This window comes from Myotis daubentonii, chromosome 3 (genome assembly GCF_963259705.1).
Source record: "Myotis daubentonii chromosome 3, mMyoDau2.1, whole genome shotgun sequence".
In the NCBI taxonomy this organism is placed as follows: domain Eukaryota; kingdom Metazoa; phylum Chordata; class Mammalia; order Chiroptera; family Vespertilionidae; genus Myotis; species Myotis daubentonii.
The window spans coordinates 78,742,184-78,760,263 of NC_081842.1; the positions used below are offsets into that span (position 1 = coordinate 78,742,184).

General features: G+C 46.5%; 1 protein-coding gene across 1 annotated transcript in view; it reads right to left on the bottom strand.

Moving 5' to 3' along the window:
- NXPE3 (neurexophilin and PC-esterase domain family member 3) overlaps positions 1-16,612 on the bottom strand; it is a 71,068-nt gene extending 54,456 nt beyond the window's left edge. Inside the window, exon 1 of the mRNA XM_059687942.1 lies at positions 16,524-16,612. The gene's annotated coding sequence lies outside the window, so the exon portion shown is untranslated. The remainder of the gene's footprint in view (positions 1-16,523) is intronic.
- Positions 16,613-18,080: the final 1,468 nt, after the last annotated feature.

Genomic DNA, 18,080 nt, shown 5'->3' on the forward strand with positions numbered 1-18,080 from the left:
TTCCCCCCGAGAAGCATGGGGTCCCAGTCCCACACCAGGTCCCCAGCTTAAGGTTTCAGTGCCTGGAAGAGAAGTCTCCGTAACTTCTGGCTGTCAAAACCAGTGTGGATTGAGGAGGGAGGCTGAGGCTGCTGGAGTCCCAGGTAGTTCCTCTTAAAGGGCTCGTGTATGGACTTGCTCAGACTACTCTCTCTGAGCTCCAGCACAGGGGCAGCAACTTGAGAGGTACCAGACACATAGTGAGAGAAACTGAATTGTTTGACATCAGGACGATAGCTGGAGGGACAGCTTTCTCCCAGACAGAAATGCTGGCAAAAGCCATTATTCCTTTGATGAGCCATTCCCCCACAGAGCCAGCAGAGGGGTGCCATATTTGAGAGTCCATCAATCTAGCTCCTGCTGTTTGCCCCACCCTGGTGATTCCCGGAGATGCTGCTCCACCCAACTTTTGAGCCCATTCAAGCTGTTTCCAGTGGCTTTACCATAGGAATGGCCTGTCTTGGCTCAGGCTTCAGATTTTCCTAAAAGTATCTCAAACAAGCAGCCATCTAGGCTCAATAATTCCCATACCTCTCACTAAGTGGCCCCAGGCCAGACACTAGCAGCAGCCAGCCTTGGTTTACAGCATGGCCTTACCTTGGCACCTCCAAGCCCAGCACAAGAAGCATCCTTCTGCAGATCTCTTTGTAGGTTATGCCTTTGTAGCACAGGTGGTGGCTGACCTTAGCCTGTACCTCCCAGGAGGTCTCAGAGCCAGCACACCCAGTGGACAGCTTCAGAGCACATCGAAGCACCACCAACCAATCACCTGTACAAGTGACAAACGCAAAGGGTGGACTCAATGGGTACCAGAGCCCTGCTGAAGTAAGTCCTGCTCTGTGTGGTAGGCCCCCGCACAGCTGATCCACCAAGGTGGTTAAAGGTCAGGGGTCAGTGGTCACAGCCAGTCCTTGCAGCTGATCAGCCCAAGTAAACCCCTCCCATTCACATGCCAACAGCAATCTAGACTCAATTATAACAGAAGGATAGACAACCCACGAGGAGTGTACACTGTGGGAAGAGCTCAGGAGATTTATCTCAGTGCAGTGGCAGATGCAATGGCGTGAGCGCACTCCACCTATACAAGCTTCCTCAGCACACCAGGAAGTGGCAGCGCCCGCCCCCTAGAGCCCCTACATAGTACCCTATCTTTCCTACCATTGGTTGCCCTAAGGATGGTGTAAACTTCTGATTGGTCTGGAATGTTATATATGTCGCTGCACTTAAACAATAAAGTCAGATCTGCATCTTGAACCGGTCTCCGGAGTCGGGAATGCTTCGTTAGGACTCCGTCGGCCTCACCCCCACAGGACCCCCTGCCTCATTCTGGCGCCACGAGCAGGGACCCCGGCAAGAAAGAAGGAAAGAAAGGAAGAAGGAAAGGAAAGGAAAGGAAAGGAAAGGAAAGGAAAGGAAAGGAAAGGAAAGAAAGCGTTGAGTCGGGTGAGTGCCCCTCTGTAACAATGGGTAACCTTCCCCCCTCAGCCCAAGCCCCTCAGGCTCGGGCACTCCACGTGCTGTTACAGAGCAGGCGAGTAAAGGTAATGGAAAGAGAGCTTCAAAAGCTCTGGGCTATCCTAATAGCATTTAACCCCTGGCTCTCCGCCACCAGCGGTGCAGACGGGGGAACAAAAGACCCTTTCCCTCCCTATTCCCCTCCAGAGCCCTCTGCCCCCGCAGATTTCTGGGCTGTTTTCAACAAGTCAAAAGTAGTTTCTCAAAGCTCAAGGAAGGCTGAAACTGAGACAGAAAAAACCTCAAGCGAGGTGAAAGCAGGGAAGTCACACCAGGAGGCTTCCTGCCGGAGTCACTCCCTCACTCCCCTTGCAGAGTGAACAGAAAGTTTAACTGCCCAGCAGCCCCCAAGTAATCCTTTCGTGGGGGACAAGGATGATAATCCATGGACAGGGATATATCAATCCTTGTGTAGCCAGAGAGATAAAGCAAAGAAGTCCTTAGGGCTAGAGACCCATGGACTCTTTCCTGTGAATGTTAACCCCACAGCTTCAGCAAATGGCACAGGATCTGCAACAGTATTCCCGATATCCAAATGGTTAATGCAGAGAAAGAAAAGAAAAAAAAAAGGAGAGAGGCCGTTGCCATGGAGAGAGAGTTCTTTGTTGGTTTTTGTTTATCTAAGGTATGCAGGTCTCGACCCTAGCTGCTAGCAGGCAAACTTATCTCTGTCCAGTTTTCCTCTCTTTAACCCTTCCAATACTAAAATAGACTAATACAATATACTTAAGATTACATAAGAAAGGAAGCACCTACGCTTATTAATCTAAAGAAATCCTGAATGTTTAACTTGCCAGCTAAGAGTTTAAAATTTTAGTTAAATTGAATTGGGAAAAATTATAATTGTGGTAACTAAATGCCTAAAGTATAAAAAGAAAATCTTGTCAGTTTTAATTTAATTGATATCTCTTAATAATTATAAAAAGTACTATAACCAAGGAATGACTTTGAGATATTTCATGGGCCCTGAAAGGTTTTCAAAAGTTTATTCTCTCTTCTTAAAGGATTTTTTAATAAAGCCAATTTAATATGCTTGAAATCACATGGAAAGCTTTATCAAATAAAAATTAATAAATATATATCTTCAGTTTTTGCCTTTAAGAAAGGGCAAAACAAGTTATTTTATATAATATTTCTTAAAATACAGCCGTAGAATTTTAAAATATAATTTAAAACAACAAAAGCTCTCTGTTCATGCTGAGGTTGAAGCCTCATAGTGGCTAGTACCATAAATCTCCCAGATAACAGAGACTTGGCTAACAGCAGCTACCCTATATCTAAATCCAGCCTAACACCAGGAATGCTCAGGGCCTTCTCAAAGGATGCAAACTAATCCTTTCCATTAATATTTACAGTGGTAAACTAAAATTGTTGTTAGAGTATTAAATTTGACAGTAAAATAGTAGTCAAGTTTTCAGATTAATTAAAAATTGGCTCAAGAAGTATTAACCAAAATTTTCATTTCGTGGTAAAACATGCTATGAACCTAAAGCAGTCATATTTTTGTGCAAAAAATTAAAATTTAAAGTTATCTAGACTACATTATACATTTTCCAAAAATATCTCCTAATAATTAAATTAAAAAAGGGAGGATAGTGGGAAAATACCCTGTAAGGAAAAATATCCTGTAACTAATTTACATCTAGAAAAATTTTTCATTTATAATGCTAACAGCAAAACACTCATGAAAAACCTACATGGTGTCAAAATAAGCCAAAGGAAATTCATTTAAGCAAAAATAAATAGAACTCCAAGTAAAGTTTCCTTTATTAACCTTTGGTCGAGAATACGTTTGTATATTTTCAGAAAACAACTCCAAGACCATGTGGATTCCTGCAACAGAGAGGAATTATCAAGAATGCTCCAGCCATGAAGACAAGAAGAAAAACAATCCAGAGATAGAGGCAGCTAGCTTGCACAAGCTATATCCTCATTTAACCCTCTCTAGCTGCAAGCATCTCATACGGGCATGCAAAACCTGCAGCCCCCTATTGCCTTTAGGCCCCCTCCAGCCACAAGGGATCAACCCCTGGGGGCTCCAACCTAATGCCTTATAGCAAGCAGATGTAACCCATATTAGACAAAATAAAAAGTTAAAAATCCAACTTACAAAAGAAAAAGAAGGGGAAATACAGGCACGCCCCAACAACTACTACAACAGGCCTTATTAACTCTCAGTTATTTTCATTTTGCCCCTGACGGTCTTCCTCCCATTTTCAAACATTGGGGAGGTCTCAGGGACGTACCAACACCTCTCCCCTTGGTCCGGTGGAGAGATCCACCAACCGGGGCTTGGAAGGGCCCTGACCCACTCTTAACCCAAGGGAGAGGGTTTGCTTGTGTTTTTCCGGAAGGTGAGAAAAATCCTGCGTGGATTCCTGCCCGTAACATCAAACCCTGCACCACCAGCGATGAGCCGTAGACCACCACCACCATAGTCCCCAGTAGAGGAAATGGAGGACCTGGACATAGAGGACAGCCAGCCCCGGCGGCGGAGACGACCAAGACATCGACGAGCCCACAACATTACCTGGGGAGACATCAAGAATCTACAGGACCAAGCTGCACACATGGCACCAGAAGGCAATCCGTCAGAAGGGACATTATTCCTATTAATATGTGCCATCATAACAGCGAACTCTCAGGCGCGAGCACATCATGTATGGGTGGCCATACCTCATCCAGGAGTGCTCATGCCTATCAGTGCCGACAACCTACAATTCCCCGCTGTCCAAGTGTCTAACTGCTCTGTGGGCTTACCCTGTGATGGAGCGGAACTGGTCTCATTGCCATAGAACAGGACAGTATGGGCTGATAGCAGTAGCCCTAACCTCCTTAAGTGGACTCTAGATAATGGGACTGCCTCGGGACAAGGGTGGATATACCTAGCACCTCATGCAATAATACCCGAGTGAAACCGTTGAGTTTAGTTTCTTAAGTGATGCCATCAGCCGTCTAACCTCCTGGTTAAACCCAGCCAACCTCCTCATTTGGGAAGTCATAATAGTAGGATTCATCGTAGAAATAGTATTATTTCACTGTTTATACAACATGTTCAATAAGCTAAGTGCCCAGCAAGCCATGATCATACACGTCCAGCAGGCACTAATAAGAAAAGAAGGGGGAGATGTGGGAAGAGCTCAGGAGATTTATCTCAGTGCAGTGGCAGATGCAATGGCGTGAGCGCACTCCACCTATACAAGCTTCCTCGGCACACCAGGAAGTGGCAGCGCCCGCCTGAGTAAGCCTCCTAGAGCCCCTACATAGTACCCTATCTTTCCTACCATTAGTTGCCCTAAGGATGGTGTAAACTTCTGATTGGTCTGGAATGTTATATATGTCGCTGCACTTAAACAATAAAGTCATATCTGCGTCTTGAACCAGTCTCCGGAGTCGGGCATGCTTCATTAGGACTCTGTCAGCCTCACCCCCGCGGGACCCCCTGCCTCAGTACACCTCAAGTGCCCAGCTGGGGTGGTTAGGGAGGCTGTACCATTAGAGCTACAGGACATCTACTATATTAGGGCACAATATGAAGCAGAGGAGGCATAGCAGCTTGACTTAATACATAGAAACAAACACAGGGAGGTGGTCAAAATGCAGAGACAAAGAAACATGTTTCAAATGAAAGAACAGGACAAAACTCTAGAAAAAGAACTAAACAAAATGGAGACAATCCACCAGATACGGAGTTCAAAACACTAGTTATAAGGGTGCTTGAGGAACTTAGCGAGGACCACAACAGCATAAAAAAGAACCAGTCAAAAATGAAGGATGCACTAACTGAAATACAGAATAATTTAAAGGGAATCAACAGTAAAGCAAATGAAGCTGAGAATCAAACCATCAATTTGGAATATAAGGAAGCAAAAAGCACCCAATCAGAACAGCAAAAAGAAAAAAAGAGTCCTAACCGGTTAGGCTCTCTGGATAGAGCATCAGTCCATGGACTGAAGGGTCCCGGGTTCAATTCTGGTAAAAGGCATGTGCCTCAGTTACAGGCTCAATTCCTGGCCCTGGTCAGGGCGCATGTGGGAGGCAACCAATTGATGTAGCTCTCTCACATCAATGTTTCTCTTTCTCTGTCTCTCCCCCTCCCTTCCACTCTTTCTAAAAATCAATGAGGAAAATATCCTCAGGTGAGGATTAACAACAACAACAACAAGAATCCAAAAAAATGAGAATACTGTAAGGAACCTCTGGGACAACTTCAAGTGTACCAACATTCGCATCATGGAATGTGAAGAGCAGGAAGGAAAAGAGGCAGAGCAAGAAACTGAAAACTTATTTGAAAAACTAATGACAGACAACTTCCCTAACTTGGTGAAGGAAATAGACATATAAGTCCAGGAAGCACAGAGAGTCTCAAACAAGGTGAACCCTAAAGATTTGTATTCTTTCCTGACCTATCTTGTCTTTATCTGACCCTAATCCCCTCTTCCTGCAGAATCAATCTGAGGGAGGAGATAGAAGAAGCAATAAACACTGACCAGTTTTGGCTTTGCCAGGCTGGCCAAGCAGCCTGCCCAGAGAGCGCTGAGAAAGGATGTGTAAGATGGGACCTGTGGTCCTGATGAGTGAGAAAGGACACTTTACCCCATCTTGGAGTCACATAACTGAGTCCTAGGGTCTAATATGATTGCTCTTTCTGTCAGCTCCAAGGAATGATGTCCTTACTATAAAGCCAAAGCCATTTTAGGGGCCAGGAGCATGAGCCACAGCGGGAAGGCTATGAAACCCATGGCCACTGGCCACAGTCCTGCATTCTACGCTGGCCTGTGCAGAGATGGCATGTGCTTGGCCATACATCCCCTCTGCCCCCACCCATGCTATTGGTTTTGTGTCCTGGCTGGGAATGGGGGTTCTTCCCAGGGTGAGTCTCTAAACACAGGATAATGTGAGCAGCCTAAGCCCCTTGAAAGGTTTCTTCCTTTCTTTCTTGTTGGGTAACTTAGCACCAGCTCTTGGGCAAGGATGTGAGTTCCTCTTCAGGGCTTTGGTTTTCATTCTGTTTGGCGAGGCCCTTAGGAGGCTCTGCTTATCTGAATTCTTTTCCAAAGGAATGCCATCAGGAAGAGAATGTTCAGCCAGCCTAATAAATAACAAAGCAGCATAGCTACTTAGCATCCACTCATTCAGGAAGGGACATAAGTTATCAAGTTCAACTCTCAACTACTCTTACAATAAGCCCTTAAGTGGCTGTTCATGGCTGATTCCACAGAGCCTATGGGCAAATACCAGGCCAGGGTTAAAAGGCACTCAACAAAGGACTAAAATGACATGATGGGGCAGGGAAATGTGACTCTAATCAGGCATTTTACACTTGTCACAGTCATGAATGTATAAAGACTTTCAGGTGAGGCACCCTCATGATCAGCTTTAAATGGTTCTTCCAGCCCTCAATGAAATAGTAAGATGAAGACAAATCCATTTCTTTGGCCAGATTCTGGCTTTGGCTTTGTGCCTTTCTCACAGAGCCTGGAATAATTCTAAGGCCACTGGCCTACTTTCTCAACTGTCCTCCTGAAGTCCTTTAATACTCAAGGTCCCCAGCTCCCCACTTAAGTACTTTAATAACTGTCCTTTGACGTTCACAGTTCCTGCAGCCTCTTTACTGCTTTGACACTCAGATTATCTGTTGTCTCAGTGGAGCCTAGTCTGTCTTCCTGGGACTCTAGACACTTTTCCCTGATTGAAAATATCTCCTTGTTTAAGAAAAATACTAAGATTGAGCTCAGTGAAGTAATCTTAGCTTTTTAAATCAGACTTTGTGGTGTAAGGACTTGGAGAATTTTGCTTTTCCTAGTCCCATTCAGAAAGTACTCTTGGTTGAATGAATGTTTCAACTCTGAGCAGCCCAGGGGAAAAGTAAACAAAAAGTGTGGGTGAAGGTCAAACTTTCTCATCAGTTTCTCTGAAAACTGGAAGCCTGCTGTTAAGGACACAAATGAGTATTGGGTTTTATTCAGTTTGTTATCTGACCAGGGTTTGCCTAATGGATGGCATAGGTCCTGGCATGAGGGAACTTGTTCTGTATCATACAACTACAATTCTTTGTTGTTCTGCATAGGTGATGGAAACAAACACTAATTTCTAATAAAATTGTTACATTGGAAAGAAAAAAAAATAGATGAATCCTAAGAGGCCCACACCAAGACAGATCATAATTAAAATGCAAAAAGTTAAAGACAAAGAGAGAATCTTAAAAGCAGCAAGAAAAAAGGAGTTAGTTACCTACCAGGGAGGTCTCATAAGACTGTCATCTGATTTCTCAACAGAAACTTTGCAGGCCAATAGGGAGTGGCAAGAAATATTCAAAGTGATGAAAAGCACAGTCCTACAACCAAGATTACTCTATCCTGCAAAGCTATCATTTAGAATTAATGGACATATAAAGAGCTTCCCAGACAAGAAAAAACTAAAGGAGTTTATCACCACCAAACCAGTATTACATGAAATGTTGAAGGGTTTTCTTGAATAAGATAAAAAATGTGAATAATACAATGGCAATAAATATATATCTATCAACAATTAAACTACAAACAAAATGAACAAGGAACAGATTCATAGAGAACTTTATGTTGGTTGACAGATGGGGGGAAGGGAGAATGGGAAGAGATTAACCAAAGAACTTATATGCATATATGCATAACGCATGGACACAGACAATAGTATGAGGAAGTCTGGGAGGAGGGAGAGTACAGGGGTAAGGTAGAGCTGGTCAATGGGGGCAAAAAGAGGACATCTGTAATACTTTGAATAATAAAGATAAATCAAATAAACAAAAAAACAAACGAACAGGATGATACTGGCATAAAAACAAAAACATAGATTAATGGAACAGAACAGAGAGCCCAGAAATAAACCCATGACTTTATGGTCAATTTATTAATTTATTAATGACAAAGGAGGAAAAACATACAATGGGATAGTCTAGTCAATAAATGATAATGGGGAAACTGCACAGATACATGCAAAAAAAATGAAAATAGACCACCCTCTTACACTATATACAAAAGTAAATTTAAAGTGAATTAAAGACTCAAAGCCATAAAACTCCTGGAAGAAAATATAAGCAGTAAAATCTTGAGCATTTCTCTTAGCAATCTGTTTTCTGACATATCTCCTCAGGCAAGGGAAACAAAAAAATAAATTAATAAACAAACAGGACATCAAACTGAAAAGTTTTTACACAGCAAAGAAAACTATCAACAAAAAGAAAAGACAACCTACTGAATGGAAGAAGATAGTCACCAATGATACATGTGATAAGGGGTAACATTCAAAATTTATAAAGAACTCATACAACTAAATACAAAATAACAATCTAATTAAAGATGGGCAAGGACCTAAACAGATACTTCTCCAAAGAGGACATACAGATGGCCAACAGACATATGAAAAGAAACTCATTGTTACTAATCACCAGAGAAATGCAAATTAAAACCACAATGAGATATCAGCTCACATCTGCCAGAATGGCTATCATCAATATATATATTTTTTAACATATCTTACCGATTTTTTACGGAGAGGAAGGGAGAGGGATAGAGAGCTAGAAACATCAATGAGAGAGAAATATCGATCAGCTGCCTCCTGCACACCTCCTACTGGGGATGTTCCCACAACCAAGGTACATGCCCTTAACCGGAATCAAACCCAGGACTCTTCAGTCTGCAGGCCAACACTCTACCCACTGAGCCAAACCGGCCAGGGCTATCATCAATATATTAACAAACAAGTGTTGATGAGGATGTAGAGAAAATGGAACCCTCCTGCACTGTTGGCAGAAGTGCAGACTGGTACAGTCACTATGAACAAAAGTCAGAAAGGTCCTCATAAAATTTAAAGTGGAACTACTTTATGATCCAGCAATGCCATTTCTCAGTATATATCTGAAGAAACCCAAAACACTAAGTTGAAAGGATATATGTACCCCTATGTTCATTGCAGCATTATTTACAAAGATCAAGATATGGAAGCAACCCAAGCACCCATCAATAGATAAGCAGATAAAAGAGCTGTGGTACATATATACAATAGACCAGTTGGTCAGCAAACTGCGGCTGGTGAGCCAAATGCGGCTCTTTGGCCCCTTGAGTGTGGCTCTTCCACAAAATACTGACTTCTGCGCATGGGCCACGAAGTTTCAATCGCACTGTACGTGCACGCCCACACGTGGTATTTTGTGGAAGAGCCACACCCAAGGGGCCAAAGACCCGCATGTGGCTCTCGAGCCGCAGTTTACCAACCACTGCAAAAGATTATTACTTGGCCATAAAAAAAAAAAATCTTACCATTTGCAACAGTATCAACAAACGTAGAGGGTATTATGCTCAGAGAAATAAGTCAGTAAGAGAAAGACAAATACAATATGATTTCACTTATATATTGAATCTAAAGGAAAAAACTGACAGAAAATAAAATAGAAACAGATTCATAGATACAGAAAAACTGATGGTTGCTAGAGGGGAGCGGATTTGGGGGAGTGAGTGAAAAAGGTGAAGAGATTAAGAAGTACAAACTGGTAGTTAAAAGATAATAACAGCAATGTAGAGTACTGCATAGGAAATATAGTCAATAATATTACAATGACTATGTACAGTGCTAAGCGGCTACTATAAATATGTACAGTGCTAAGCGGCTTCTATAAATATCAGGGGAAACCCTTTGTAAACTATATGACTGTTTAACCACTATACTGTACACCTGAAACTAATCCCATCTAATAAAAGAGAAGCTAATCCCATCTAATAAAAGAGAAGATAGCCGTACATCCGCTACCTTTCCCATTGGCTAATCAGGGCGATAAGCAAATTAACTGCCAGCCAAGATGGCGGCCGGCAGCCAGGCAGCTTGAAGCGAACATGAGGCTTGCTTGCTTCAGTGACAGAGGACTCCAACGTTCCCCGCCTGCCTTGCTGGCCTCTGAGCTTGCAGTTTGAAACATTGTTACAAATATAGAAGCTAAACAAAACCCCAGAAACCTGCTTTCAGCCAGCTGGGATCTCAGATCTGGAGTTGATACAGTGTTTCGAGATTATAGAACCCAAACAAACCAGATACCTGCTTTCAGCAGCAGAGGCCTCAGAGCTGGAGCCAGAGCTAAAGCTGGCCCAGAATTAAAAAAAAAAAAAGGAGCAGTTGGGAGCTTCAGTCACCCGCCAGCCTGAAAACAGCCCTCAGCCCCTCACCCAGACTGGCCAGGCACCCCAGTGGGGACTCCCACCCTGAAGGGTGTGTGACCAGCTGCAAACAGCCATCATCCCCTCATCCAGGCTGGCCAGGCACCCCAGTGGGGACCCCCACCCTGATCCAGGACACCCTTCAGGGCAAACCAGCTGGCCCCCACCCATGCACCAGGCCTCTATCCTATAGAGTAAAAGGGTAATATGCCTTCCAGCACCAGGTTCAGCGGAGCCACAAGGCCTCCCGGCACCGGGATCAGCGTGACAGGGGGCAGCGCCCAAACCCCTGATCGCCCTGCAGCTCTGTGTGTGAAAGGGTGCGGGGTCACAACCTCCCTATCCACCCTGCTCTGTTCGTGACAGGGGAAGGTGCCCCAACCCCCTGATCAGCCCTGCTCTGTGCCTGATAGGGGTGAGCTCCCCAACCCCCTGATTGCCCTGCAGCTCTGTGTGTGACAGGGTGCGGCGCCCCAACCCCCTGATCGGCCCTGCTCTGTGTGTGACAGGGTGTGGCGCCCCCACTCCCCCCGCCCCTCGGTCCCTGCTCTGTGTGTGACGGGGTAGAGCCATAACCTCCCCATCGGCCCTGCCCTGAGTGTGAGAGTGGCGGCACCCCAACACCCTGATCGGCCCTGCTCTGTGGGTGATAGAGGGCGGCGCCCCAACCTCCCCCCATGGGCCCTGCTCTTTGTGTGATGGGGTAGAGCCATAATCTCCCCATCCGCCCTGCCCTGAGTGTGACAGTGGCGGAGCCCCAACCCCCTGATTGGCCCTGCTCTGTGGGTGATAGAGGGCGGTGCCCCAACCCCCTGATCCGCCCTGCTCTGTGGGTGATAGAGGGCGGTGCCCCAACCCCCTGATCCGCCCTGCTCTGTGTGTGACAGGGGGCGGTGCCCCAAGTCCCCTATCGGCACTAATCTGTGAGTGACAGGGGGGAGCTCCTCAACCCCCTGATCAGCACTGCTCTGTGCGTGACAGGGGGGAGCTCCCCAACCCCCTGATGGGCCCTGCTCTGTGCATGACAGGGTATGGAGCCCCAAACCCCCTGATGGGCCCTGCTCTGTGCATGACAGGAGGCAGCGCCCCAACCCCCTGATCGCCCTGCAGCTCTGTGTGTGACAGGGGGTGGGGCCACAACCTCCCTATCCACCCTGCTCTGTTCGTGACAGGGGAAGGCACCCCAACCCCCTGATCCGCTCTGCTCTGTGTGTGACCTGGGGCGGTGCCCCAACTTCCCTATTGGCCCAACTCTGTGAGTGACAGGGGGGAGCTCCTCAACCCCCTGATGGGCCCTACTCTGTGAGTGACAGGGGGGAGCTCCCCAACCCCCTGATCGACCCTGCTCTGTGCGTGACAGGGTACAGAGCCCCAACCACTCTGATGGGCCCTACTCTGTGAGTGACAGGGGGGAGCTCCCCAACCCCCTGATCGACCCTGCTCTGTGCGTGACAGGGTACAGAGCCCCAACCCCTCTGATGGGCCCTGCTCTGTGAGTGACAGGGGGCAGCGCCCCAAACCCCTGATTGGCCCTTCTCTGTGCGTGACAGGGGGTGGAGCCGCAACCTCCCCATCGACCCTGCCAGTGTGACAGGGGGTGGTGCCCCAACCCCCCAATCGGCCCTACCCTGAGTGTGACTGAGGGTGGCATCACAACCTCCCAATCCGCCCTGTTCTGTGCATGACAGCGGGCGGCGCCCCAACTCCCCAATCAGCCCTGCTCTGAGCCCAACCAGGGGCTGCACCTAGGGATTGGGCCTGCCCTCTGACACCTGGGAGCAGGCCTAAGCCAGCAGGTTGTTATCTCCCGAGGGGTCCCAGACTGCGAGAGGGCACAGGCTGGGCTGAGGGACCCCTCCTTCCCCCCGAGTGCACAAATTTTTGTGCACCGGGCCTCTAGTTATATATATAAATGGCTACTATGCAAAGTGTCCCCACGGGAGTTTGACCGGGAGACCAGGAGTTCTATCACTCGCTATGATGTGCACTGACCATCAGGGGGTGGCATGGAACGAAGGGGGGCCCCGGCCAGCAGCTGGCAGCTGGAAGGCCCCGATCAGCCCTGATCGCCAGCCAGGCCTAGGGGCCCTACCAGTGCACAAATTTCATGCACCAGGCCTCTAGTTTATATATATAAAAGGCTAATATGCTAAGTGTCCATCCAGGTACTGACGTCACGTAGCAACGCCTGGCTTCCTCTCCCTAGCTACAACTAGCCTCCTTGCAGTTTCTTCAGCCCAGGAACACAACTTGCTTTATAGCCAGGTGGAAACATTTTATACTTTAACCAAATGTCTGTGAAGCATTTTCCCATGCCTCATCTCATTTGATCCTCACAGAAGTCCTAGAGTAGGTAGATAGGAGATTCAATGGAATCCTATTTTCTTTTCATTATCTGGAAGACAGGGATTTAGAAAACTTAGAAACTTAACTGGACTGAAAAGAAGAAATGGTGGACCTTGAAAATGACTTCAGGTTTTCTCACTGCGCAGAATATAGTCAAACACTGATGCAGTTAAATTTATTTTACCCTTTGTTTTTCCTGCATGATGTACAATAATAATCTGTTGATATTTACTGCTGTGTTGCTGACAATTACCTGAAAGAGAAGTTGGGGTGCTTCACTGGGCTGGAAAAAATTTAGCTAAATCAGAAAGCAGGTCTAATTAAGCAAGTTTATTCTATATCTATAAAAGGCTAAGTTGACTCGTGCATGTGTGATACATATAAAGCTCTCCCGGGCGCCAATCGCACATGTGTGTTCTGATCTGTCATTGTCAATCATGAATTTGGTTGACATTTCTATTATAGAGAAAGGGCGAATAGCAATATTAAAATATTCTTCTAATTAATTTCCTTTCAATTGACACAAATTCATGCACCGAGCCACTATCTTATCTCATAAGATAATTACAAAGTGATTGCTTATGTCACCTGGAATTACAATTGACAATAGCACAAATGAAATACCTGAGTTCAGTACTGGACAGAAAACTAGGCAGCAACCTCATCCTCTAGGGAGCTAATGTTCTTAGACAACCATTCCACAAAGAATACCAACCATATATCCAGTTTCTGGAACAGTTCCCATTCTAAATCCTATCACCTGTAACTAACTGTACTTATCAGAGCAAGTGTCTGCAATTGCAATTTTAATTTGGAATATACGGACCCCTACATAAAAGACAAAAAGCACAGGTTTACATGGAATAAACCAAAACTTAAATGTTTATATCTCAACTTTTCAAAGAGCAGTTATATGTTTCATAAGGTACTGAGTAAGACCTTGAAACTTAACAGGTCAGGGTCTAAAGAAACAGAAACCCATCCAAGACCATGACAATGATGAGTCAACCAAATAAAGTCAATCCTGGGACAAAGATGAAACAGGAACAGAGGTGTGCAGGACTTGTTTTCCCAGATCCAATTTTTCTCCTTCACACACCCTCACCTCACAGGCTTTCATTTGGCGGGGGGGGGGGGGGGGGGGGGGGGGGGGGGGGCGCAGGCAGAGAAGTAAAGAAATCAGTTAAGTAAGTCACAGATTAGTAACTGATGTAAGAAAAAACAGGACATGTTGATAGATGATGGTCTTCAACCTTGCATGCACATTAATCTCATCTTGGAAGCTTTTAAAAATACCAATGCCTCGAGGACACATGACCAAATGTATCAGACACTGCCAGAGGCTAAAGCAAACGACAGTTAAAATTGGAAGGCCTTTCTAATTGGTGTTTCTAGTTTGATAAAGATAAGTATCACATGATCTCACTCATTTGTGGAATAAAATAAAGAACATAAACTGATGATGAACAAAAACAGATCCAGAGACAGAGAAGCATCTCTGAAAGGGAAGGTAGGGAAGGGTGGGGGTAAGGGGGAGAGATCAACCAAAGGACTTGTATGCATGCATATAAGCCTAACCAATGGACACAGACACCAGGGGGTGAGGGCATGAATGGGTCGGGGGCAATGGGGGGATAAGGACACATATGTAATACCTTAATCATTAAAAAAAAAAAATTGGAAGGCCAATGGACTTTGATATTCAGCAGGGCTGAGTCCTGCTGTGATTGCAAAGGGCTCCAGGAGATTCCGACCTGATAATCTTTACATTGTATACCAGTGATGGTGAACCTTTTGAGCTCGGCGTGTCAGCATTTTGAAAAACCCTAACTTAACTCTGGTGCCGTGTCACATATAGAAATTTTTTGATATTTGCAACCATAGTAAAACAAAGACTTATATTTTTGATATTTATTTTATATATTTAAATGCCATTTAACAAAGAAAAATCAACCAAAAAAAATGAGTTCACGTGTCACCTCTGACACGCGTGTCATAGGTTCACCATCACTGTTGTATACCAAATTTTACCTTTGATCTGCCTGTATGCATTGCTAAAAGGCAAATGTGTATTCAATTGAATAAAAAGCAAACGGGACCCAGAAGTTGGTGTGTATCTTCAAGAAAGAGGCTCCCACTGGCCCCTAATGCCTTCTAAATTCCTATTTCTTGTATAGCATTTTTATTTATGCTTCGGCCCCTCCTTCAGATCCTGAACCTCGCTGCGAAGCTCGTGACAAGACACAATCTGTGGGAGTAGGGTCCAAGAAACAGCTTTTAATAAAGGTCTGGAGATGATTATAATGGGCAGCCGGGTAGCAGAACCACTAGTATAGGGTGGCCAGGGTGTGTTATTTGTAATGCTTGGTCAGGGATGATCTTTCTGAAATGTTTGAATTGAAACTTACATTGTATCCTCAGGACACCCAATTCCAGGGCACAGGGGACAGATAGCCAAGCCCGCTTTAGAGATCTACCCCTTTGTTTCCATTCTCAGTAACAAATAAAAGCACTTTATCAGGCCCAGAGACTGTGAAGATAACAGACATGGAGAGAAGATACTCAACAATCAAAGAGAAGCAGAACCCGACACTATGGAAAAATCGTGCGCTACCACCTCCACTGTGGAATCAGACAATTTATCGGGGTCGGGGAATCCTGCCAGGTTCAAGCACACCCTGATGTTCCAGATGATAATTAACTACAGTGTGGATGGGGGAGACTCATCAGAGCAATGTGACTCTTAATCTTGAGGAAATGTGACAGCAGTCTTTCTTTAGAGTAAATAATGAAAAGCAATAAAAACTTTACAAACAGGCAAGTACACATAATTAAAAAACAACAACAGCAACCCTGTCAGAATCCCTCTTCCCACCTACGGGCCTTGGATGGAGCAGAGATGGGCAACAGGCCACAGGGTCTCCACGTCAAGTCAAACTCGTTCTACCCACTACGACCTGAACCAGAGGTCAGTACGGCCAGAACAGTCCGCCGCGCGGGGGCCCAGAGCAGCGATGAGACCAGAGATGAAGCTGCAGGGGCGGCGGCCAGGGGTGCCTAGCGCCGGTCCCCAGGTCGGGCTCCGCGGCGCTGCGGCTGCACTGCACATGCCCGCGTTGCAGCGAGTCGGGAAGACGGAGGATAGAGATGCTCGCCCTGCCAGGACCGGCCACGGCTCGATCTGCCCCGTCCCAGGCTTCGGCGGCCGGGGCTGCAACCCAGCCCCCGCCAAGGGCCGGAGCCTCTCCTGCCAGGCGCCCACGCCCCCAGCCCTGCCTCCTGCGGCTGCACTTCCTCGGCTCTAAGCCGGGGACCCGGACTCAGAGGCGGTGCGCGCGGAGGAAGGACCTTGGAAGCCGAGAGGCGCGCGCGAGGAGCCGGCAATGGACGGCAGAGGCAGCCCGGGCGGCCGCACACAACCCGCAGACCCGCACTCACCAGCGCGATCGCCCGCCGCCGTGCGCTCCCCCGCGCAGGGGGGTGACCGATGCAGAGCTCAGGCACCGCGATGCGGGCCGCTGGGCACGCTACGTCTCACCCAACCCCAGGCCACGATTGGTCGCGCTTCGGGAGGGGCGGGCCGAGGACCTAGACAGGCCGCCGCCGGGGCCACCGAGCGCGGAGGCGGGGGAAGGGGCGGGGCCGGGAGCCCAGGCCCCGCAGTTGTCATTTTAGGGCTCGGCGCACGCTGGCCATCCTGCAGCTCTTGCCCCGGGGGCCTGGATTCTGGGCCCAGCTCCTCGCTGCCTTCGGACACTCCGGGTTTCCCCTGGAACATCCATTTCAAGTCTTCCCTTGTCTGCGAAGTGACCAAACCGGAGACGCCCCTACTTGTGGTGGAATGTGTTATAGTTCCCTGTGTCAAAGAAATACGATTTACTAATTAGGGGCCACACTATCTGTACTTAGAAATAAATGAGATGACAAATGAAAAGTGCCCAAACACGGTGTCCCAAATCTCTTCCTCTTGAATTCCCTATCTCAGGTTATGACACAGCATAACAAATTTTTAAATGTTGCATATATGATAACCTGATTTAGAGAGATGGAAAAAAATGAGAACATACATAAATGTATGTATGCTATGATATAAAACCAAAGAAAGTGGTCATTTCTGACTTGTCTGAAAAAAATAGTTTAGCGGTTCTCAGCCTGTGGGTCACGACCCCTTTGGCGGTTGAATGACCCTTTCACAGGGGTCGCCTGAGGCCATCCTGCATATCAGACATTTACATTACGATTCATAACAGTAGCAACATTACAGTTATGAAGTAGCAACGAAAATAATTTTATGGTTGTGTCACAACATGAGGAACTGTATTTAAAGGGCCAGAAGGTTGAGAACCACTGGATGGTAATGTTATGAAACTTTATTTCTTTCAGTAAAGCAAAGCAAAGCATGGTTCCTAAGATTAGATAAGCCAGCGGTTCTCAACCTGTGGGTCGCAAACAATGAAAATACATCCTGCATATCAGATATTTACATTACAATCATAACAGTAGCAAAATTACAGTTATGAAGTAGCAACGAAAATAATTTTATGAGAAACCAAGATGGCGGCATAGGTAAACACCGGAGATTGCTGCCTCAAACAACCACTTCAAAAATACAACTAAAAGACGGAACGGACATCATCTAGAACCACAGGAAGGCTGGCTGAGTGGAAATTCCACAACTAGAAGGAAAGAGAAAAGCATACTGAGACTCAGAGGAGGCGCGGTGCAGAAGTAAAATACTAAGGTGTGGAGGTGCATGCGGAGAGGGCTGGCGGCTGAGGGCGCGGTTGTCGTTTTCAATTGGGAGGGAGTCTCAGGAACTGAACTCCAGTTCCGGGTGAGTTTCTGGGGACCCAGACTCATACGGGAGAAGCAGGACTGTCTGGCAGTGGTCAGAACTCGAGGGCAGCTTTCTCTCGGAGGGGCATGCAGCGATTGCCCCGACACTGAGAAGCGGAGCCTCTGAGAGCAGCCATAACTGCTAGCGCCCCCCTGTTG